The 25,753-nt window shown below is 29.3% G+C and overlaps 1 protein-coding gene across 2 annotated transcripts in view; it reads left to right on the plus strand.

Annotated features, from left to right (window-relative positions):
* The window catches only part of LOC121122282 (protein unzipped), a 301,683-nt gene that overhangs the window by 84,616 nt on the left and 191,314 nt on the right, over positions 1-25,753 (plus strand). Inside the window, exon 1 of one of the 2 annotated variants that reach the window (XM_071890016.1) lies at positions 347-517. The exons of the other annotated variant lie outside the window; for it this stretch is intronic. The gene's annotated coding sequence lies outside the window, so the exon portion shown is untranslated. Of the gene's footprint in view, positions 1-346; positions 518-25,753 lie in introns of those variants that run through there. 2 annotated transcript variants of the gene reach the window in all.

The raw sequence follows: 25,753 nt of genomic DNA on the forward strand, positions 1-25,753 counted from the left end.
AATAATTATTATTTTATACTTGGATATTCTCTCCATAATAATTTAACAATAATGATAACAGCTTTAGAAAAGTACCGTACGTATTCTAGGTCATATATTATGCAACTCTATATATGGCACACAGTGTAGAACATTAAATATAACTAAACACTGAAATATACTCTGAACTACAAATATGTACTTCAACCTTCATTTAAGAACATAAAAAACTGCAAAAAATGCCAATTAATAAATCATTAAATTCAATTTAATAAAATTAGAGTTCATCTATGTACTTATGATGCATATATAAGAAATTTACGAGGGCAAGGAAGGGGAGCAGGAGGGTAAAGAAAATGAAGAGGACAGTAAAGAAGAGTGTGAAGGAGTCAAAGTGTTTTTACTAAGTCCCCCAAGATTTAATTCTACTCATTTCTTCTTTTCTGTAAAGTGTTGTTTTCAGTGGGTCTCTTCAAAATAAGATTTACATTTTTATAAGTGTCTTTTAAAAAAAATATTCTGTGGATCATATGTAGAGGTAAGCCATTATACAATAATTCATTTATTTATAAAAGGGTCACTTAAAACTAACATAGAGATGTTGTGATTGGCCTCGAGACCAAGAAAATGCTACAATATTAAAACTTTTTCAATAATTTTAAGGACGATTTAGCAGTTTATTTTATTATTTACATGAGTAAATACAGTCTGCAGCAACAAATCATGTAGTCGTAAATAAACTTGTTTAGAGCTCGTACCCCTTATTTTAAACTTATTTAAGTTACATGAGCTAATTCTATGACACAATTAAAACAATTAAAAAAAAAAAATCCACAACATACTTATTACGATCAAGAGCAAGGGTGGAGGTTCAAAGAAAAGGATTTCCAACTTGCTCGACCCCTATGTCAACGTAGCAGAAATTGTAAAGATCGTTGGCTGCTTGGAGAGGATTGTCTTCAATGTAAAAAAGCTGGAAAAGGATGGCCTGAGCCTCGCACGAAGTTCTGACAGCGGTAGTCTCAACAAAATTCCATCTCCAGCCTTTTTGGACTCGGTGAAGGAGAAAATAGACAGGAGCTCCATGAAGACTATGAAAAAGATGACCAATTTATGAAATTTAAAAAAAATATATACCATTTAAAATTATATTTTTCATAAAAAATTATTTTCTGTAAATAGCTATGAATTTAAAAAAAAAAATCCAAATAATTGAATATTTGAAATACCATTTTTGATTTCCAAAATATTTAATATCTGAAATTTTTGGATTTTTTTTTTTCAAAAAAATCCAAAACCAAGCCCCCTTCAAATTATTATAAACCTGCATAAGACCCCTGAAGAGATTCTAGTTAAATGACTTTTGACCACCGGTTACCCCAGACCTGAATCCCCTAGACTATGGCGTGTTATTGAGAGGAAGGCTTGTGCGATCTCTCAACCCAATATGGAGTCCCTGAAGGCTGCTGTGGACAAGAAATTTGAAGACGTGAGCAAGGACTTTGTTTGGAAGACCTGTTTGGTCTTCTGTCCCAGGATAGAGGCCATGCTGATGGCCATTTTAAGAAATTATATAGCTATGTAATTACAATTCATAATAAACCAGTATAAATTTCAATTCTCTGCCTCTTTTTTTTCAAAAAACTGAACGAAATTTTACTAAGGAATCAATTACTGCAAGATTAGCTTCCGCAGACTTTATAACATTTCCCCCTTGATATACTTTTTAGGATACAATGATAAACAACGTCACTAACGAAAGTATCCCCATTTTTATTATTTATGCAATCAAGTCTCAAGATTCGATTCATATTTAACTTTATTTCCTGCAGTTATATTTATTGGAATAGTTTGAAAGTCAATCTTAAAATTACGTTCAATTTCACTTATTTTTTTTTAGAGGAAGGTCTGTTAAGCTAAATATTCTAAACCTATAATCTTTCGTGTAATTCTAGTGCAAAATTTACTTTGGCTTAATAGTTAATTTTACCAAAATTTCAAAATTAACTATTTTCTTTTTGTAAATGTAGTTAAATTAAACTCTTGAGATACCTAGAAACCAAACTAACTAATTTTAATCTGAATTCAAATTATGTAAGTACAATAAATTTAACAAAGTTAAAATAGAATTTGCTTATTGGTTCTTAATTTTTTTACCTCCATTATCCGATCTCAGAATCTCAGTTTAACAATTCCTACCCAAGGTTTTTTCTTGCAAAAAAAAAAAAAAAATTTTTGTAAGAAAAAAAACCCAATTTATTTTACTATATACTAAAGATGTAATTTTTGAGGAAGGGCTCTTAATTTGATGTCAAAATATTTTATCAATATATACAATAAAGTTTTTATCAATTGCCCCTCTAGTTTCTCACTGAGTGAGAATGGAATTTTTTACCCTTTTATCTATATTTATTATTTTTCACTTGATATATAAATTATTGATTATACTGTTGCATAAAATTTAGTATTAATTTGGTATTACGTAAAGGTACATTACACGTTTTACTTTTAACAAAATTTACCTTATAGTACACAGTACGCTCATTTCACCCCGGTTTATTGTAATGTTTTGGCCATTTAGTTAGGTATAAATGTTGGTTTGGTCCACCATTATGTTTGTCAATTCATTTATTCTACAAAATACTTTCAAAACTTCTATGGAAATTATATTTCTATTGATATTACTTAAGTATGATATTAAATTAAATTAGATATTACAGATGAAACAGTATGTTACTGCTTTATTTGAGCAGGTTAGTCCACCTCAAATCTCTTCTTTTTTTTTAGAAATAATCTTAATGTTTGCCTCAAGGGCTAAGATAAAATTGTAATCATTAATTTTTCTTGATGGAATTTTTTTGTCGACAATAAATTCCATATCTAAATTGGGGGGCGTCTGCAGGATTATCAATATATATTTTTTTGGAGGGGCTTTGTTTTATAAATCATCAGCACACCGCAGGATATTATGCAGTAGAAAACTATAATATACCAGGGGATATATTGACAAAAAATCCCTTCACACCCAGAATAACATCAGTGTCACAAAGAGTTTAAATAATTTATATTGTAAACTATTAAAATAAATAATATTTTGAACAAATATGTCTATATGTATATCAAAACATAAATATTGGATTAACGTATTATTTTCTACACAAATAAAATAATGATAAAGGGCGAAAGTTATTTTTTAATTTTTTGAAATGTGAAAAATGCCATGGCATTCAGTAGTAGCCAACAAAATATTTCAACATCCTTTTTTATAAATCATTATAAAATATTTGATATAGTTTGGAATCTTAGCTATCCCTACAAAAAAAAAACCAATGAAATTTGGTTACAAAATAAGTGTAGTTGTAAATGTTAAAATTATGCTACACCATTTTCCCATGGGTGTGAAAGGGATAAAAGAAAAAGTTTGATTATTACTTCTTTTTTTAGTTTTAAAAAAGAAAAACATTTACTACCTTTTAGCAACCACTTACTTTTACGTAGTTTCAAGTTGTATTTGGCCCAAATATATTGGCATTGCTCACTGCATAAACGATGAAATTTGTTAACAATCTATGATATTGTATTAATTCCGATTGAAAATTGGTTTTGTTTTCAAAATTGGAACTAGAAGATATTTTGGCCAATTTTTGGGTTAGGTAAACATAAATACAATTCTTACCAAAAAGAAAGAGAAGGAAAATGTCCCATTTTTAGTCCAATATTTCATAGACATATTTAAGTCAACTTGTGGCTTTATACTCAAACTTATTGTATGATTTTACATACCCTCGAATTTTAGTTATAATTTTCAACTTTGATTTTATTTAAAATACTTATATTGCTGCTGATAAGACCTTTAAAAAAAAATTTAAAAAATCCAACCGATTTCTAATTTTTTTTTATTCCGACGATTAATTTTGGCTACATTAAGTATAATTTGAATAATTTTTGATAGAATAAGAAGATTATTAGTTGAAAAAGACATACTTAACTCACTTTGAACTTTTAGAACAATCATTCTAGATTGTATTAATGGTTTTTTAACTTTAGTGGTACGAAATAAAAAAATTTTTACAGAAAATGATGGCACTTTAAAATGAATAGAATTACCTAATTATCCAACACATTTTATTTTATTGTCGTCTTATTTTTCTCTCAAATACCTATTTAGTAATTCCTAATCAAATTTAGACTTATGGAGTGAATTTTTGTGTATAAAAACAGATCTCTTTTTTTCTAATGGATTGATTTTATATCTCGAAAACCTTTCTATTATAACCTTCAATTGAACATTTTTTAAATTTAAATTTACCAGAATATATACCTACCACTTTAACTAACATCCATACATTCACTTATTGAACGTAAATTAAAGAGTTTATTAACAAATTTAATAAAGAGTTTCCTACCATATCTTCAAAAATACCTATTTTTTTATGGCTCTACATATATTTTTACATATTTGTAGTATAAAATAAACTAAAAACCAGAGAAAAATGAGATATGTAAGTGAAAAAAATTGAAAAAGATAACATTCCTATTATTTTCATATATTTAAATACCAAAAGCAATGAATTTTGTATGCACACTATTCAATTTGTACCTCTCCTTATCTTTTATTTAACCTCTCAAACTATGGTTTTATTTTTCAAATCCATGTTAATTTCAGGGGGTAATTATCTAAAAAAAAAAATATTTTCTTGTAAAATAACAACACCTGCGATAATATAAAATATATATGGTAATCTTGATTTCTGAGACACAGTATATCGGCGGTCGATAATTCTATTTTAAAAATGATTAATCATCATTAACTTTCTTCAAGAGGACATCATCACAAGTTCAAAGACCTGTGGATCTTAGATCACTGAATGTACCGATTTTCTGGGAAGGGTCTATGATTAAAACAAATCCATGGATCCCCTACGTTTATCCTTGTCAAATTTATGATGGTAATAGATTGAAATCGATCAAATTGTACCTTAAGCTTAAATAAACCGTTTCACTTTGGGCTAGTTCCATCTTACTCTAAAATTGTTATTTTCATTTCAGTCTATACCAACTGATTACAAAGGCGAACACTCATTTTTTTAATAGATGAATACAAATAAAAAAGGAATTTATCCTTGAGTGCAAAATCCAAATTTGATCTCAGTTTTTCTCTCAGTCATCTGAATACTAAAATATCTGGGATTCTAGTAATTTGAGACTGATATCATTCAGAGCCTATTTTTACCCTTACTGATTCTTTATTTTCTTTTGAACTCCTTATATTTCTATTTTTAGACTAAAAAATGATGAAAAAGGCAATTTTTCTTTAGACCCTTATAACTTATTCATAATATATATTTATGAGCAATATCATGGCTTATATTACAGAAAAATATTCTATCTATAATTTAAAAGATAAATAGATATTTATAAAATGTGTATCTCCAAATATTTTTGAATGAGTTTAATCCCAGATTTTTCAGCATTTAGATTACTGCGAGAAGAGAGATCAATTTTGAATTCTGCGCTCATAGATAAGTTCGACTATTGTGTTCAATTCATTTTTAGAAATCCATTTTTTGAAATTTTTGAATTTATTGAATTAAAAATCCTATTGTTGTAAATTTTTTTACAACAATAGAAAATCACGGAGCGCACCAAGTTGTAACCTTTTTATTTGTCCAAAAGCAGACACACTATTTAATATGGCTGATGTGTTCAACAGTTGTAGTGTACATGTGTATCAATATAATACAAAAATAAATTCGAGAATCGAATCAGAATGGAACTCGAAATTAGTAAATAACGGGTTCCCTTTTTCAAAGTGAATAATGCAATATTATTTAAGCAAAGGTTATCGGTTTGTCGACACCTAATAACTCCAAGCAATGCTTGGCACTCTTGCTAGTAACTTATGACTACAAGATATATCAATAGTGATAAAAACCCTGCGTATTTTTAAGCTCATCCGTTTTTTGGAAATTCCTAATCTTAAGAGTGAATTTTCTGTTCCTCAGCTGATGTCATTATTATTTAACTATTGATTAGTAAACTTCCTTTCCTAAATAGATTTAATTATATTCAAAACTTGATGAAACATTCGTGTGTCGAAAATTTGTTGCAGTATTACAATTTTAAGTACTTGTTGGACTCGAAATTGAAATTAACATCAATATTGGAGTAATTTGCCGATGTGCTTGCCTATTTCCTTCTGCCCCTTTGTCATAGTTGGTTGTAGCCGATCTAATGAAACGTCATGATGGCTAAGCTGTTCTCTTCCAAAACACTCAACAAATTGATAGGTTTTCTTTTTTTTCTAACATCCACAATGATTATAATCCCCATTATTTCTGAAGAGTTCTCCAAGGGAGAGGAAATCGATTAAATGTTACTGATCTTCTAAAAATCTTTGTTTTATTATGTTTGTTGAGTTGAGTCTGTATTCTTCAAAAGTTATACCCAAAATACATAGGACTTTCATCAATATACATGAACAAAATATTATCAAATTGAGATTGATCCTTATATAACAAGTGATGAAAGGATCATTGATTTTCAATACATATCAAATTATATATGCATGTATATATATATATAACGACAAGATGTGACAGGGAATTTCTTGAAAAAATTGTTATGCCAATGTGTTGTATCGATAACCTTAAGAATCATAAATATATATGTATCATCACCTTCCAAATGTGATAATATTTAGATAATGTTTGACATTAATGAATAAAAGTTACTTTGAAAAGAAGGGGATATTTTTAATGCATCATTTGCTATAGGGATCTTAGAGCACTAGTTTTGGAGGCATTCATTTAATTAGAAATTATGAGATTGTAGGAGCAGTCATAAAATATGAAAAATCCCACATATATAATGTTATTAGCAGGGCGTGTGATTTATTTTAATGAAGTTTGCTTAGACCCGAGAAACACAAATAAAACGATATGCTTTGTGTATGAAAGTTTGTTTTTATGAGAGGTTATATAAAGGAAGTTTTTTTTCAAGGATTAACTTTATTTTTAAATCAAATAAATACTGCTACTGAATTATTTAATTGGTATACAGGGTGTTCATCTCAAATATGGGCATCCTTGTTCCGGAAATTTTGCTAAGATGTAGCCGTCTTACGGCGACAGCTGTTCTAAATATAAATAAGATTGAGTTTAAGAGAGGAACGGCGCTGCTGAATGACTTTTGTTCACAACAACAAGGAAATTAAGCTGCCTTGGATCCAGAAAATCGTTAAAGAGTGGCTCTGTGTCTGGTAACAAGACTCAGCACCTTTTCATGTATCATACAAGTCTCTGATTGGGTTGAGTGAACAATAATAGTATTTATATACCTATATGACTTCATTGTGATGGAAATATGGCTCCCAGGAGTTCCAATCTTAATTTAATAGTTATTTTTGTCAATGGAAGTTGAATCGAAATCAAATCGAGCACTGCATCCCATGAAGGAGACAATGGCCAACATACCCAGGAATTACCTCGAAACCGCCTGCTCCTCTTATAGAACAAAGGCCAGTCCGTGATCAATGCTTAAGGTGGTTACTTGAAGATGGCAGCACTCTTTAAGAAAAGCTAGTCACTTCAATGTAACATCTACTGTCAGTTACTCTCCAAATTTTCTACACTTTTGGATGCTCAGTTGTTATGTAATAGTCCTTTTAGTGAGTTGATGTTAGTGTTTTTCTGAAAATGGACGAAATCGAGTATTTAATTTTGAGACAGTTTAACCTTTAAATAGATTCAAATAATAGAATATATATAAAGGCCTGTTGTGTTAAAATTTGTCATTCCAACTCTGAGAAATTGCCCAAAGACAAAAAAAATGTCTTGTGAACCATTATTTTGCAGAGACAAACGCCGATTACTATTTGGACGGATTACAGAGATGGGAAAAGTGATTAGAGTTACAAGGAGACTATGTTGTAAAATATAAATTTAGAAAAAATGGCTTAGATATTTTTTTTGGACGGAAACTTTTCAGACCATCCTCGTAAATTAACTTTACCCAAAAGTACTTCTTGATCCAATGACAAAGAAATTTATATTGCATATGCTTGAGTTTAGACCTACATAATTACAAAATAATATAAAATATGGACAAATTAATTTGGACACGGTTTCGATTATTATAAATTACAAAAATAAGTGATTATTGAGATTGAAAATCGAATCTACAATTAGTTTCTTGAAAAAAAAAAATGAGCTTAAAAGTCAACGGCCAAAAGATCTTAAGAAGGAGATGATTTTGATGAATACTTGACTCATCTTCATATGAAGAAGACATTTTTTTCCCATAAATGTGATATTTTCTTTTCAAAAAATGATAAGAAAGAATGGTTGTCATGGGGAAAAAATAGAAATTAGGGTAGGAATAATAATCATAACAATGTATCCTGGTCCTACAAGATATGCCATTTCCCATTCTAATGAAATCCTTTCAACATTTTGCCTATTCATCATTCCAAATACTGGAAAAATCATATTATTAAATTATTCATTTAAAAGATTTTAGAAGATATGGAGAGGAACCCTTTATAAGACTGACCTTTAAGCCTACATGGCGTTATTGCCATTAAAAAGTGTCTAGCGTTATTATGGTGAGTCTACTTCAAGTCTTTGAGATGTAGGGCAATTTGAAATGCTATTGAAATACTTCTACACATACTCAATAATATTAATTTTGCATTAAAAAAAAGAATGTAAAACAAGTTTTTCATGTACCAAATCTAAAGCATACGTCTGTTACCCCAAAACTTGTCCAACATATTCAAGCTCTTTATAGTTTTTTTGTATAATTGTTTTTTTTTTTTCATACTGTTTATTAGTAAATTAAAGAAATAAAAGATAAATTTTATGCGACATAAAATTATCTAAATACAAATCAAAATAGGGTAAATCCCAATTAAACTTTAAATACCTTAAAAAAACAATTGGAGGTCAAATTGTGTGTCAACAACCCTGGTCATTCATTTTACGTTAGTGTATATTACAGTTGTTTGGTAGAACAGTCACCACACTGTGATCTATTGAGAAACTTTCCTATTGACTAGATGATTTTTCTTGACAACTTGACAGGTTAATTTTATTTAGTTGTTTGACTTTCAATATTCCTTCTTCAAATGAATTTGTTTTATTTTGTTTGGTGAAGTTAAATAACGAGCTTAACTTGAGAAAATATTTTGTAATTTCATTTCGAAAAAAAGTTAACTTTAAATATAAAAACAAAGTCTATCATTAATTTGAAATCCATCTTCTTCTTTTTCAAGATTGCTTGAAGCTGAAATAATAAAAAAAAAATTTAATTTGATAGAAGTTTATTTTTTAAAGAGTTTTATTTAGTAGATATATTAATTTGATTTTCAATTTTCTTAAGAAACAGATCACTAGATATTTTTAAAATCATATGTACCCCATATACTCCAACAGATTAATCATTATTATGTTTGTCGTATACGCCCTTAATATAGGACTTAAAATCATTCAAGTCCTGCTAAGTTCAAGAGTAAACTTTGTCTAGTTTTGTCACATTTTATAAAATTAACCCTTCTTTAGTCGACCGTCCAATTTTACATATAATGAATTTTAGAGATGTATTTGCATACAAAGTTAAGAACATTTTTTTATTTTAAAACAATTTACGTTTAATACTTTTTAATGACATAATTAAATAATTGTTTCCAGTACTTTGTTGCATAACTCAATATCGATGATCAAATGCTGTACTACCTATATGTATATAAATGAGATGAGTGGTTTACAAACTACCATCCAAAATGCAAGAGTCTTGAAAACCATTTTCGATCAAATTTATCATGAAAATGCTCACAGAAATCATGGCCTGATTGAGTTAGAGACATGAAATTTCATTTTTTGTTCATGGTCCTCAGCCTCGTGGCGTCTGACGGCAGCAAGATGCCTACTTACTTCTTCAAGGCTAACGAAAAGTCAAAATGGAGTCTACTACTCGGTCTTCAGGTACCATGTCTTACCATGGTTCAAGAGCACGTTCCCTAGGGACAACTATGTGTTTACTCAAGACGGCGCCCAGGACACACATCTAAGAAGATGTAGCATTTTTGTAGGAGGATATGGCTGCGTTCTGGCTGGCAGACATCTTACATTCGTCTTCACCTAAAATGAACCCCCTTGACTTTACTATTTGGTGCATCTTGGAGGGCAAGACGAACAAGACTTCTCATTCAAATGTCGAAGGCCAGAAGGCCGCAATCATGGAAGGGTGCAAGAACTTGTCTTCAGACTTCATCTAGGCCATCTGTGCTTCTGTTTGTCCCAGTTTTGAAGGCATAATTCAGAATGGAGAGGAACATATAGACTACAAAGTGCAGAGAAATGTTAAATTACAAACTTTTGATTCAAAAGTTTCCTATAAAAATGGTACAAAATAAAAATTTGTAGAAGTGAAAACAGCCTATAAAATTTTCTAATTTTTGAGTTCTTACCCTGTACAATGATTAAATTTTCTATATATTGCCTTTTTAAGGGTTTATTTTAAAATATGGCAAATTTTCTTCAACCAGGGTATCAAAGATGCTCTTACGTCTTCAGTTATCAAATGTTAGGCTGATCGGCTTCCCAGTTTGCTAAGTTATCCTAAAGAGCTAAATTGTGATACATAATGCACGGCTTCAATTAATATTATATTTTAACGTTGAATGTATTTTTTTCAATTCTGTGAGAGTTTTCTGAACAAACTCTAAATATGAGTATCTTTCATGACTATAGAAAAAATATTATGTTCCATATTTATTCATTATTAGACATGTGTATGTTGTATGTCTAGATTTATATTTTCATTATTTATATCTTTCTGGGTCAAGAATGCCCATCAGTTTGATCATCCTCATAAAGGTAATTTGAAGTTACGTAATTTGATATGATCTTATAGTTTTGCATCAAACTTAGCTCGATATCAAGCCAAGTCAAAAGATATATTGTATGCCATCAAATCACTAATAAAGAAATCATTAACCCTTCGTTATTGAACCAAGGATATTATTCCCCCCAATATTGATAAAGAGCTTATTATTTCTTTGAATCTACAAATTATCGCCAATACTTTTCAGCTGTCTAAAAATTAACTAAGATTATATGCAATTTTTTCTTGGTTTGCCTTATTTATAATTTATTCGTATGTTTAGCAATTTTTAAATTTAAGTGTAGTGAATAAAAGGAACTGTTTCCCTTAAAAGTTGTTCCTTAGGAGGAGAAGGATCTCGACTAAATTGATCACAATTGCTTAAGTAAGTTCTCACGAAGAATTAACCAATAGTTTGAGTCTGTGCTCTATATTTATGTATGTTTATAATAAATGGATTTGATGACATAGAATTTTGTCTTCATGACACACATTACGTTGATCCTATAGTTATGCTCTAATGGTAGGTACAACAAAAAGTCTTAGTGCTTTATTTAATGAGATGTAATCTTCTCAGTTCCCCAATCGACTTCAAGCCTCTCCTCCCGGAATACTTGATAAATGACATACCCATAACCTATTTTTACACAATAAGACCTTCCATTTACTTTCATGATCCTCCAAAGGGATGAATTGTCCGAATATCTCGAATTAGTCGAGATCCCTCTCCTCCTAATCAAATAATATATTCCTCCTAATATAATTTACTTATCATTAAAAGGTTGACTTAATTAAATTTCAACTATCTACTGTCGCAGTCTCCAACTTTTGAGATAGAATGATAAAATATGACGTGGAGACAAACTTATACAATCTACCCATAGATTTTTTTCTATCAGTTTCGTCTCGTAATCTTTATTTCAAATACATTTCATGAAGTCATAGCTAAAGGAAATAAACTCTACCTCTGCCATTTATCAGACTTTTTAAGAAGTCCCAAATTTTCATAGCGCCCGTAAACGGAATCATTTTAACTAATATTATAAAAAACTTTAAGTATATTTCGGGCACCAAAATAATTTCCCATTATCCTTCATTTATGTCTGTTAAAAAAAAGTATTTATTGTTGAATGACTGTAATGATGACGTTTCCCAGCAAGGAGTGTTCAATTAGACGGGTATTTGTTTGTGAGATTCAGATGCATGCTTATAATTTAGTATTTGACGATACATCAAAACTTGGTACTTTATTTTCATATTTGATTATATGTTTATATATTTTTGGATAAAAAATACGTACATTTTGATATAACTTTAAAAGTATAATCACTTAACCTCGAGTGGCTATTATCTACAAAAGGGGATTTTATACAAACAAAATTCACTTCTCTGGGTACATGTTTCGATACACAAAGATACACATATATTATAAATAGAAAATAACACAATCTCTAAGATGCTTCTTTTTGATTCTATTGTTGGGGAACAACACATAAATCTTAGAGGATCAGTGATAAAGGACAATAACAACTATGAAAAAAACAGCCTCACGTTGTTCTTACTTTTTCCTTTTTTTTTTCAAAGAAAAGCAATAGTTCTTTCATTCTATATATAAAAACATTGTAAGATAGCCTCTCTCTAAAAGGTTCTTTGGTGGTCAAGAAAAAAGAAGAAGGGGGAATCGTGTCAAGAGTCAAGGGCCATTAACACATTCCATTCAATACTAATTTTATTGAATGTGTACAATTTTTATACTTACAATGGTCCCTTATTTGAAATTCCAATATATCTAATCACATATAAGACTGACATATTCTTGACCATTCTTAAAACTCCTTATATAAATAGTCTCAAAGTATAAGAACTCCAAAAATGATCATCTAGGTACTCAAAAGGGGTATTTCTTGCAATTTAAGTATACATATTTTAGTTTTTATATATACATTAGAGTATCTGCAGCATTTGAATTTTAAATCCGTAAAATTTAAGGATTTTACAATATATATTTCACAAAATTAAAATAGCAATTGACAAATCTTTTCCTTCATAGTAAAGTCAACCCCTCAAACCCACCACCTTTAACTTCAACCCAAACCTTTCAACTGGCCCTGAACCTGACACATGCTTTGATGAGAAACTCCTTGTCCATGAGAAGAGAAGCCTGTAAAGACTCATCTGTGTTATATGTACGTTTATTGGACTCTCTCTCTCCATGCAGACCTCACACAGTTGTCAATGGGGTTATCATTCAACAAGCCAGAAGTTCACATTTCCTATGGCAAAAATAAAAAAGTCTTAAAAGTTTGGTTTTTTCAAAAACAATCAAGTAATAATTATGTGTGATTTGAACAAAACAAATTAATATAAATTTTAGTATGATACCAAATCTTTTAATATCTTTTAAAGCTCTCCAGTAACATTATTTATGGAGATATTTGCCTTGTTGGGCGTGTGCTTGTCACGGAGACACAAAATAATGACACATAAATTTGGTAATTTTGTAAATGTTTATGATCAATCATTTTTTACATCTCTTAAAGAATGGTAAAAATTATTAAATGAAATTTGGCCTTTGGGCCTATTTGTCTGTTCCTCTACGTATCACAGCCATTGAGCGGCTGTTGATAACTACACAAATTTGGGAATACGTTTTTTTACTTAGATTATCAATAAAATGTGCAAATTTAGATGACCTTAACCTTGATGACCTTTTTGAGGAAAAACAAAAATATAACCTTGTTTTAGTTTAATAAATAAAAATGGTGTTAAAAAATATGGCAATTAAAATTTAGAAATAGCTAATTTTACAACAACGAAAAATGACCGTCAAGGTCATTTGAGGCCAAGAACAAGTACAAAGTTAAGAATAGAAAGATATATCTTTTAGTCAATAAGTAATATTGAAATGTAGCTTGCTTGAAAAATTACTTGGAAAAAAACTCTTTCCATTTTCATGCAGGCATCATCATGGAATTAATTATTGTTATTATTATTTTCAAATGTCTTTATTTTACAATATATTATATACAAAAATGCATCATTATAAATTAGGAAATTACATTTGATAAAAATATAAATAAACAATGGAATTAGTTATTGTGACTGCTTTCCAAGAGTAGAACAAGGAAAAAGGAGAAAATTGTATTAGTTGAAACCAAAAAATATGATTTATAATTTTAAATGAAGTATTTTGAGTACTTTGAATATTATTAGAACGAACGATATAGCTATAGTGTAAAATTACTTGGGAATGTTTAACAATTGATAAAAAGGTGGCAGGTGTATTCAAACAACAATACTATAAAACCCTAGTACTTTTTTTATTTGTATACCCTATTCACAGTGGTGTATAAAATAAGTTCTGAAAGGGGTAGCAGCTTTTTTTTATTTGGCAATTTGAATATTTTGCCATCATAAACATTTAATTTTTGAATACTGCACATCTAAGCATAAATTAATAACCAGTGTCGTGTGCTCATGAAAGAATGAAAGTAACAATGAGGGCTTACTCGCAGGTTAATGGTGACTCGGAGTAGAATGGAGCATCCATATTTACCTAAGTATATATCGACTAGTATATGTCATTCCTTTATACAGAGTAGGATTTCATCACAGCTGTTCTAATTTGAATGTTTTAACAGCTGAGTTGCTATCCTCTCAAATATTCTCCAAATCCTGAGGATTACCACAGTGTTTTGCAGTTTCTGTTACATTTACATTCAGACAGGTAATAATAATTTATACAAATATAGCCATATGTCTTTTAATGCTTGTGTGAAAGTGTAATAATTTATTAATTACAATACGGTTCTGAACGTTGATTGGTGCAACTCAATTGAGCTTCTGATAAACAAAGTAACAGGAGAAAAAGAGCTGCACGGCACAAATCCCCAAGAAAAAATCTCCTGCTGACAAATTCCCGTCAAGTTTTTATCTGTTAAACTTAAAAATTAGTTTCCTGTGATCCTATTTATGGACAATTTCACGGAAAAAAAAGAAGCCCCAACTAATAACATTTAAATTTTAGTCATTGTTTCATACTATTTTTATAAGAAGAAAGAAATAACCTAGTCTAAGGATTTGCATTTTTGTTAAAAGTTCATTTTAACAAATAAATATTATTATATTTGTCTGCACAAAAACATTTTGTGCATTGGTTATTTTTCTGTTCCTCATATAAGTGGGTCAAGAACAGGGATAGCTAAAAATATGTACGTTATACTTGGACCTTTAATAAGGATAAATAAATAAAAAGAGCCAACATGGTCGTTGGATTATTCTATGCGCGTAAATGTGTGTACACATAATTATAAAATTATAATTGCAGAATTATACCTTGGGTGGGCTTGGTTTTTGGATATTTTTTTATGAAAATCCAAAAATATTAATTTTTGGAAATTACATTTGCAAAAGTAATATTTTTTTAAAAATATTAAACATTAATTTAAAAAAAAAATGTAAAATATTAAATTTTTAAGAACAAAATTTCAAAAATTCATTTCCATTTATTAAATTTTTGAAAAAAATTTCAATTATTAAATTTTTTGACAAAAAAAATAACAATTATTCACAAAAAAATAACTTCATAAATTAAATTTCATATATTACATTTTTAGGAAAAAAAATTCAAAAATCTACAGCTATTCACAAAAAAATTTCTATTTACAAACTTTCTTCTAAACAGCAAAAATTCCTTAATTTGGGGAGTTTTACAGACCGTCCCGCTCACCCCTGCAGAAGCCCCTGATATGTGTCTATGTATATCAAAATACATAATACGCATTACATCTTCGTTTCTCTCTACTAAGAGTCACATTTCTTTATAAATGACGGATTTAGTCAAAGATTTATGAAAGGATATGTTCAATACTTTACAGAAATATTTACTGAAAACAAAATATAATTTGCTTTTAATTTGAGTCTTATCCATTTCTTCTTTTTCACATAAACTCAGAGTGTATTTTATATACAGGGTGTAACAAGTCATCAAGGCCACTTATGGCCATTTTATATAACCTTTCTATTTACTTCTTTTCAAAATGTATTTGTAAACTTTATCCATCGGATAAATAAAATTTATCAGATTTCAAATTTGAAGCAAAATAAAACACAGCAACAACCCTCCCTGTATATAACTCTATATTTATTTCATTTCTATATTACAGTTATGTTTAGTCACGCTCAAAACTTTACTCCAACAAAGAAGAAGTAACTAAAAATGACTTTGGCATGTTAAGTTGAAGTTAAAAATATATAGAATTTGAGTAGGAAATAAAGAAAAAAGAAAAACTTTTTTTAATAAAAAATAACAATTTTATATAAAAGGGACATTAAATTTCCTAATATAAAGGGTATAAGTAATTTCAAATGCTATGTGAAATCTTTAAATGGATTTTCATCAAAAAAAGGGATCCCTGCATAATTTAACAAGTTGGTTTTATATGATAGTTATTGTTCCCCTGAGAATTGTGAATATGTAGATACATGTATATTTGTACACAGATCTTTTGCCAAAATCCACTTTGCATAAAAAATTGACAATTTTTTAATTTTTTTTTGAAAAATCTACTGCTCTTCACCAAAAATTAAATTTTTGGAAAAAAAAAAAAAGATTTAAATATATAATTTTTGAATTTTTTTTTCAAAAATCCACAGGTATTCAATATAAATTTCAAATATAAAATCTTTTTGAAAAATAAAACATTTTAAAAATTGACTATTTTGTAAAAAATTTCAAATATTAAATTTTTTTTTAAATTTTGAATTTTAAATAATTATTATTTGTAAAAATTTTCAAATATTAAATTTTTTTAATAATTAAAATTTTTAAATATTGATTATTTTGTAAAAAATTTCAAATATTAAATTGAAACATTCCCTAAATTATCTGGTAGTTAGACTGTCTTACCAACGGCAATTTATCTATTTATTATGGTATGAAAAATGGATGGAAGAATAAATCCCTTAGATAAACTGAATGTTTACCTGTTGTCCATAAACTATTTTAACGAAGAAATTTGCTTATTTTAATTTGACAGTAATATCTAGCTTACAAATCTTTAAACAAGAAGATAATCCCAAGGAGGAAGTGCGAATATCTCTATAAATGTTGCTATTTTACTTATATTGCTTATTTGCTTGGCAAAGTATGCAGTTACATTGAGATGAAATATATATTTAAAAAAACCTAAAATCTGCAATGTATCTCTTATAGATAGACTCACATATGATCATTGTCATCTTATTTCTCGACAATTTTTTAAATGAATTTCATAAAATTAAAATTCTTCATAATATTTTATTCGAAACTGTAATAAAATATTGTAAGGAAATATTCTATTAAAAGCTTAGTTATACATTTGTATTTGTAAATTAATTATACAGTATACATAAATATAATGAGCGATGAACATAAAAATTCTATTCTTGTCCTTTCGGAAACGGAGTATAATTTCAAAATAACTAATTACTTCGCATAATTAAAAAATATATATATTTATTATTTTTATGAAATAACCATACGACTCAAGTCACAGGAGGTAATTGACAGTTGCCAACAAAATACCTTGGGTATTTTTGTATTAGCAAGGTAAGCCCGTGATAAACTGACAGCATTAAGGATGAACAAAGACTTTAATGAAAAAAATTATTCACATATTTGATGATGATTCATGCTGAAAAACTATGTAATTATGATTCCCATACAATTCCCACTCCAATGTTAAAGGATAAAATATTTAAAATATAATCTGCAATAATTAAGCTTTAATTAATTATTAATAATTAATTGATCCATTTAATTATCTTCTTTAAACACTTTTGTTTTTTCTTTTTCTAATTTTTTATTAACTAGACGGTTATTATAATTGTGGTTTTAACGATTCGAACCATATCTTAAAGTATACTCATAATGAAATAAATTGCATGTTCAGCAAATTAGTCATTTTGCAAAATATCTGTTCGGCAAAGTGTCCTTGAACCATATATTAGGCCGGCTAAAAAGCTTGTAGGCTGCGTCTAGAATAAAATCATATTATCTTTAGTTAATATCAACTTTCCAACGATTCGTGTAAAAAAAAAAACAGCTCATGGACAATAAGTTTGTAAGATATGTAATTTTGAGTGAAGCAATTTTACTATTGTAAAGAAATGGACAAAAAATTGTGTTAAGAGTGAAAAATATACTGTCTCATTGATGTTTTCTATACATTATTCGGACTCTACACCAGCAAAATCAAACGGAGAAGAATGTTTTGTTAAATCATAATTGTGTGAAATGAGCATTGAGTACGATGAATGCAGAAAAGGCAGTTACCGACAAAAAATCAGAAATGTGCACAAAATGATTTTGTGAATTGATCGATAAAGTTGTGACTCTACAGATATCATAGGAAAGTTTTGACCATTAATTTATGGACATATCAATGATGTAAAGCAGGCACGACGCAAGTTCACAATCATTCAAATATAAAAAACGTATTCATGATTCGGAGAATTTTTTAGTAAAATGCAATCTTAATAAATACAATTTTGACGATATTATGGATAAAATGTGGCTCCATCACTACACTCCATAGTCTAATCGACAGCTATCTGAGCGGACTGTACGCGATGAACCAATTCCAAAGTATGAAAAGACGCAACAGTCAGATGGCAGGGTTATTGCATCAGTTTTTTGGGATGCACATGATATAAGGTTGTCTGATTAGCTTTAAAATTGCCAAACTATCAGCAGCAGTTATTAACCAGCATTGTTAGGGTGTTTGAAGGATGAAATCACAAAAAAAGGGCCCTATTTGATGAAAAAAAGTGCTGTTTCATCAAGAAAATGTCTTGTCACTGAAAACGCTTTAAAAATTGCTTAGTTTATATTATGACTGTATTCTCCAGATCTGACGCACAGTGACTTTTTCCTGTTCATAGACCTCAAAAATGAAATTAAGAGATTATTGTCGAAATTCAAGCCCATTTTGAGACTAAAGATTTGTGGTACTATAAAAAGGAGAATAGCCAGATAAACGAATTAGCCATTAACCTCATCAAATGTAATGCACTTATTGTTTTTAAACTTTCAGTGAACATCAATTTTTAAAATTTTATTCAATAAAAAATACATTTATTTATTAATACTACTAAATGCGACAACCTTGAATTTTAGTCAATATATTGGCACAAAAAAATAAGGTTTTTTGTTATACAATCTTTGCATTCTAAGCTATTACATATCCATAACTCTTAGGGAGAGTTGTATCATTTATTAAATAACACTGCATTTAATAATAATCCTCTCATATTTGACATTACATATGTGCTATGTCAATAGAAAAACCCTTTATAAATGTATACAACTTAATATTTCATGAAAATATCTCCATCAATAATGCACTTTATATTAAAATTTCTGGGATGAGCTAAAAAACCAGATAATTTAGCCTTCATTGTTAAAATTGAGTTCACGGCAAAATAGTATTATATTCATTTTCAATTCATACCCATAAGAAATGTTTGTATTAACAATACCTCATCATTTCGACAAGTAGAATTACTGAGATTTGAAGATCTTAATGTGTATTAATACATGCATGTATAGGCAAACAAAACATGCCATATATGAGGGAGTGGCTTTTATTAATTAGGTAATCGAAACAAGATTTTCCATTACAAAAAAAATTTTTTAATTATTATTTAATTCTTAAATGTTTAATTATATAGAAATAACTGGTGTCTATGTCCATGAAAGATAATGAGTAACAATGAGGGGTTTCCTGCGAGCTATAAGTATAGTCCTTTGTCAGACTCGGAGAAGAATTGAAGATCGACATCTAAGTAATTCCTGCCAATATCATTGCTAGATACAGAGAGATGATTGGCTGTATTTCTTTCTTCTCACGGGTGCTGGCAGTTAATCTAATAAAAGGTCATGACAGGTCAGCTATTATCATCCTAAATACTTTCAAATTGTCAGGGTACCAACTTTAATTTTCTGTCTCTTTTATCTTTAAATACCATAGAGTTTACACACACCTCATGATCTCATTTGGCCCTTTACGAGAGAGAGTTGTGTATAACACATTAAGAACATAATTTTAGCAACCTTCCTTTACTATACAATGGTCTGCAAAACAGGGAGGGGGGCCGTGGCTACCCACTTTTAGAGAACTTACATTTGTCATAGAATGTCTATATTATGATTTTCAATAAGAAAAGGGACAATTGGCCCAAATAGTGTCGGTTTTAGGGGAAGAGGAAAAATATTTTGAATAAGTAAAATTTATAATTAAATTTCAATTCTTGTTTATTATGTTAATTTTTTTTTAAAGAAATCAAGTTGATTTTGATATTCCTATATTTTTAAATTGACTTTTATTTTATATTTTTATTATTACAGAAAATCCGTATCTTATATAAAATTTTGTGTTCCTTATATATACAAAAAATTGATTTAACCCATTAAAAAACACATTTTATGAATTTATAAAAAAGTCTCCCGGAAAAACTATTTTATTAATATAAATACAAAAATTATAGTGGAAGAACATTAATGTAATTTACTTTAGTTTTTGGAATGGACCTCATATTATGATCATTTTTCCAGAGGTAACCTGTAATATTATTAATAATTTAGGCGTAGTAGCATTTCTTCTCCTACCATCCCCCCTCCATCTTATCTCTTTTTATTCTCTCAATGTAGTTGAACCATATGTACTTATTTATTCATTTATATGATTCTGAAGTACCACTTATGGGTGTAGGACCACCCTTACAAGTGCTGCTTCTCCCCCTTTCCTCTTGAAAGGAAAACTAACTAAAGAGAAGATCATTCCTAAAAGTTTTAAATTAACTTTCCAATCATCAAAATGGTATTTGATTCATTTTTTTTTATTTTACATATAAGTTAAAAGCAATGCTAATCATCAGTTTATTTCATATAGATCAAAGTTCTTCCATTTGTGTGGATGGGTTTAATGCTCCCTTTCCTTTTATTTGTATGATGTTGTTCTTGCTTTTGTAAAAGACAAACATCAAGAAAATCTAATAATGTCTTGAGGGAGGAAAAATTCGGTTGTCATATGTTTTGATCATTCTGCCTTTATGTATATTTGTTAGAGATGAACAAAAAAATAAGTTTGGAGTCTGACGTATAAAAATGTACATAAATACGATGAGCCAGAAAAGTTTTATATATATTTCAGAAAAAAAATGCTGTATAAAAGGACATATTTGAGGTCTAAAAAGTTGTCGTAATACAAAAACTTTTTAATGTAATTCACACTCATTTAATGGTGTGATTTTCATATTACTTTTTTTTGCAATAAATGAAGAGATTAAATTATATGAATGGTAATTTTTATAGTTTTAGAAATATCGTAAATATTAAATTTGCGGCTCACGGGACATGATAAGTCTATACTCGGCAGTATTTATGCCACAATATCTGGGATGTCCGCAAGGGTGGGCTTGAGGGGTTTTCGCCACTCCCAAATTAAAGATGTTTACTATAAATTTTTTTCGTCATTTGGTCAGAATTAAGCAGAAGAGCCAAAAATTTGTAATATAAGTTTTGAAATGTTTTCCAAAATATTTCCTATTCTGTGAATAGTAAAGATCTTTGAAAGTTTTTGTAATAACTATGAATTTTTGATTTGTTTTCGGAAAAATTTGAAATTTAACTTTGGGATTTTTTTTTCCAGAAAAATTTATTTATTAAGAATAACTAGGAATTTTTGAAATTTTTTTCGAAAAAATTTAACTTAAATTATTTTTTTTTCTAAAAAAGCTAATTATTTGTAAATTGCTATGGATTTTATAAATTTTTGGATATAAATAAATTAATTCCAAAAACAAGGCCGCGCTTCCCATTATATATATATAATCCTGCGGACGCCCCTGAATATACTTACCATTGTAAAAAAATATATATATTGGTACCTTTTTGTTTATGTGGCACGGTTTGGAATCCAGTATTTACAAAACTGTACATAAATTACGTAACTCAATGTGCAATGCACTTGGGATAAATTATTATTTTGAACTCCATCTGCGAAGGATCAATTGCCGGTCCCTCATCGAAAAGGAAATATACATTATGTAAAGTCTTGTCTCAGTCCTTATTTATTGGGTCCAGTCCATTCTTAGGACCTGCCCTTAAGACTATAGGTCCTTCGAACTGTATGTACTAGTACCGTTAAAAAAAAAATTACATACGTCATCAACACATTTACAAGTTTAACGACTGTTATGCAGGACTTAAATTATCCCGGGCCGAGACTGAACTGGACGGGACTGCAGTTTTCAGTCCTAAATAAGATCTGACATATACTAAGTAAGTATATGGACTTTAAAGACAGTTCTTATGTCACATGAAGAAAAAGTAATACTAGAATGTTCACTTATACAAATCAGCTGAATTCCAACTGAAGGTTTTAAGGAATATTTAAAAAAAAATACTTTATTTCTTGTAAGTTCTTTTGTTACTTTATTATTACTTAATTGAGGGTTTCAACTATTTTTTTCTTTCACAAAATTTTTTTGAAATATTTTTGAGAAACAAAAAATGAAAAGTTCAGTATATGGCACTCAACTGGTTCATTTCTAAATTTTTGTGAAAAAGTTTAATTCTGATAGATTTAAACAATTTAATAGTTGAAAAAATTCAGGTTCGCCCAATAGACAAAGTCTAAAAATTTAAGGACTTTTGATAAAGGACTAAGAAAGAACTTACAGACATTATCCCCCATTATGAAATTATATTATATATGGAAGTTATTTTTTTTAATAAATGTGTTTTATTCTGATCTTAAAATAATAATACATTTTGAAAATATAAATAAGTATAGATATATAGAAATAAAATTATATGTGGAAGTTCTGTAAGGAATAATCTATTGTATCAGTTCAAAAAAATAATCTTTTGCCTGTAACATTACTTTATTTCTATTGTTCTTCGGTCATTTTTATCTTTATTTTGAATTTTTATATTTGTGTTATTGCTTTTGAGCTGAAAATTTTTACATTTCGATGACCTTTTTTCAAACAAGAATTGTAGTACTGTGCTTAGCTTATTTGCTTTGGAATAAATATAGATGCTTATACTTGTTGGGAATAAAGTTACAGCAGCAGGCGGAATATAAAATATTTATTAATTTTAACTTTTGGTCCAAGTCCAGGCTTAAGTTTCATTTTACTTAAGCAGGACTTGAGTTCGAGTCTCTGTTTCTGATTTAGTGGTCATTATCAATATTCACATTCAATAGCTACGTAAAAATATATATTGTGCTAAAATAATAACAATAAATTGAAATAAAGGAGGAGGGTATTTATGAGTCTTATGCATCTAATCTTGACATTCCGTTAACTTTATTGGGCTTTGCTAACTTTCCTTATAATGAAACACCAAAAAATGCCCAAAAATGATGCAATTTTTCTCAACCATGGAATTATTAGCGAATAATTATTGAGAATTGTTCTGAACAAGAGCTAAATCTAAGGTTCTGCAAACAGTACCTCCTTCTTCAAAAGGTAATAAAAAAAGTTTTATAAATCAGAAAAGTTTTATTTTTGTTGCATATTGATGGCACACATTTAAAGTTTTCTTTAACGTAGTTTAAAAAATAATTTGATACTTTAATCAAACACTAAAAGCAGTTGGGTGCCTCGAGGACCACCGTCTGCCCCATCATCATGTTCGAAACGTTGCAGAGGATAAAGGGTTGTAGGCTAGAAAGGCCACTTATGACAACAGTAATGAAAAAGACCCATCTCCTCTGTTGTAAGACTCTTTTAAATGAGTCTTTTGAACTTTTTCTGATACTTTTGCCCCCCTATATAGGCCTGATTTCCAATCCCTCGACTACACCTTTTGGGTACCTGTCAAGTGGAAGGCCTGAAGTGCCCGTGTTTCAAACATCGAGGTCCTCAAATCTACGGTCAGTTAGCCATAATTGTCCTAAGGGCTCCAATATAAATGATTAAGAAAGCTCAGACACATCTCTTTATGATATTAATTTTGTTGAATTTCACTTGTTAATTAATAAATTATATATTGTTGAAGTTCAAAATTGAAAGTGATCAGATTTTAATGTACCACTTGGTATACAGGTAAACCAATCAACACCACCAACACTAATATATGGGACTAGAGAAGTATAAAAATCAATAAAAGAAAAATGCAATGAAGATATTAATAAGATAAATACCTTCGGTATTAAGACTAAACAGATATTCATGCTCTAAATAAACAGACATAATCAACATCTACCATTTGCAAAAAAAAAAAGTAAAAACCAAGAAAAAAATAACAAACACACATTATTTAATTAATAAATAAATTAAAGTCAAAGCAAGAGAGAAAATAAACAGGCGGATTTGCAAAATGTTTTTCCCTAATGTAATTAAGAGTATAACAGAGGAGTTAGTAGCAACAATTGTTTATTTTTGCTTTTTTTAAATATTTCCCTGTTCTCTGATTTGATAATGTAGAATAACTAGCAATGCAATTTTTTTATGCTTTTGTCTGACCAAATAGTATGAAATAAATACATATATTTGCTATTACTCAAGTCCTTTTTTGCACATATTTATTCAAATGGAGAATGACTCAATCCTTTGGTATTTACCTTTGCATCATTCTCGTCATCTGAGACATGACTTAACTTTATTACGTTTAGAAATATACAGTGTGTAGGTCCAAATTGGAAACTCTAATTCCTATAAACTTTCAAATGCGTATTCTCATAAACTACAAAAGTGAGGTCAATAATTATTTGTGTTAGAGGTTCATTGTTGATACAAAATTTATTTGTCAAAATTCCTCCCTCTCTCTTCAGTCTACAATTTTTCTACAATGCTTCTTAATGCCATGCCATGAAATTATGAAATATTCGGATATATTGGTCCACTTTCTCTCAACTCTAGTTTCTGAGATCTTCAAAAATTTTTTTTGAGGTGTCGTATAAGCCTTACTCTCAACTTCATCCAAACACAGCATAGTTGAGAGTTAAAAAATCAGGTGGAGAAGGAGGCCATGTTGAATACAAGTTATACCTAAATATACAGGGTGGAAACTCAAAACTTACACATTTCTATAATATTCATTATAGAAGTTTTGTGCTAGGAAATTGTAACTACCTATAATTGTATAGTTAGCTATGTATCTCAAGCACCTACTTCTCTTTGAATTTTTTAAATGGGACGAGAAATGTCATCGCAGTGAGATTCCAGGCTTAGGCTATCACCTCTTCTTCGTGAACATGATTAATGCAGAGGACCTCAAGGACGCCCCTGATCTGGTTCTGGAGGTTTACAGGCTCAAGGTAGCCAAGTATATGAACGTTTTCAAGGCAAACCTACTCCCCAGGGTCCTTGCAAATTTCCTTGATTGCAACCTTAATTTCCAGCAAAGCTGGGCCCTGCTCAAACTGCAAAAATTACTCAGACCTTCTTAGTTAACAACATCGCTTTCTGGGTAAAGAGAAGGTGGCCACCCTTCAGTCCGGATGCCAAACCCCTCAAGATATCTTTCTAGCTGCTCATCGAAATGAGGCCTGTAGCATCCGTCACTCGAACATTGAAGCCATGAACGTCTCCGTGGAAGAGGATAGAGCTTCAATGGACCCGAACTTTATTTTTAATAATTCCAACTCATTTCGCACCAGGTTTTCCGCCATCTGTGAGGCCAATGGTGGCGAAATATAAAACAATCAATTTGACATTGGCTATGTATCAGAAAAAGATTAAAAATAATTTTTGTTAAATGTATAATTAAAGAATGAAAGGCTATTTTTTTCCTTACAAGTGTATAAGTTTCAAGTTTCCACCCGGCAGTATTTAAACATATTACAACTTGCTTTTTTGTTATTTTTTGGTGATTCTATAAAATTCATATTTGTCG

This window comes from Lepeophtheirus salmonis, chromosome 1 (genome assembly GCF_016086655.4).
Source record: "Lepeophtheirus salmonis chromosome 1, UVic_Lsal_1.4, whole genome shotgun sequence".
Lineage (NCBI taxonomy): Eukaryota > Metazoa > Arthropoda > Copepoda > Siphonostomatoida > Caligidae > Lepeophtheirus > Lepeophtheirus salmonis.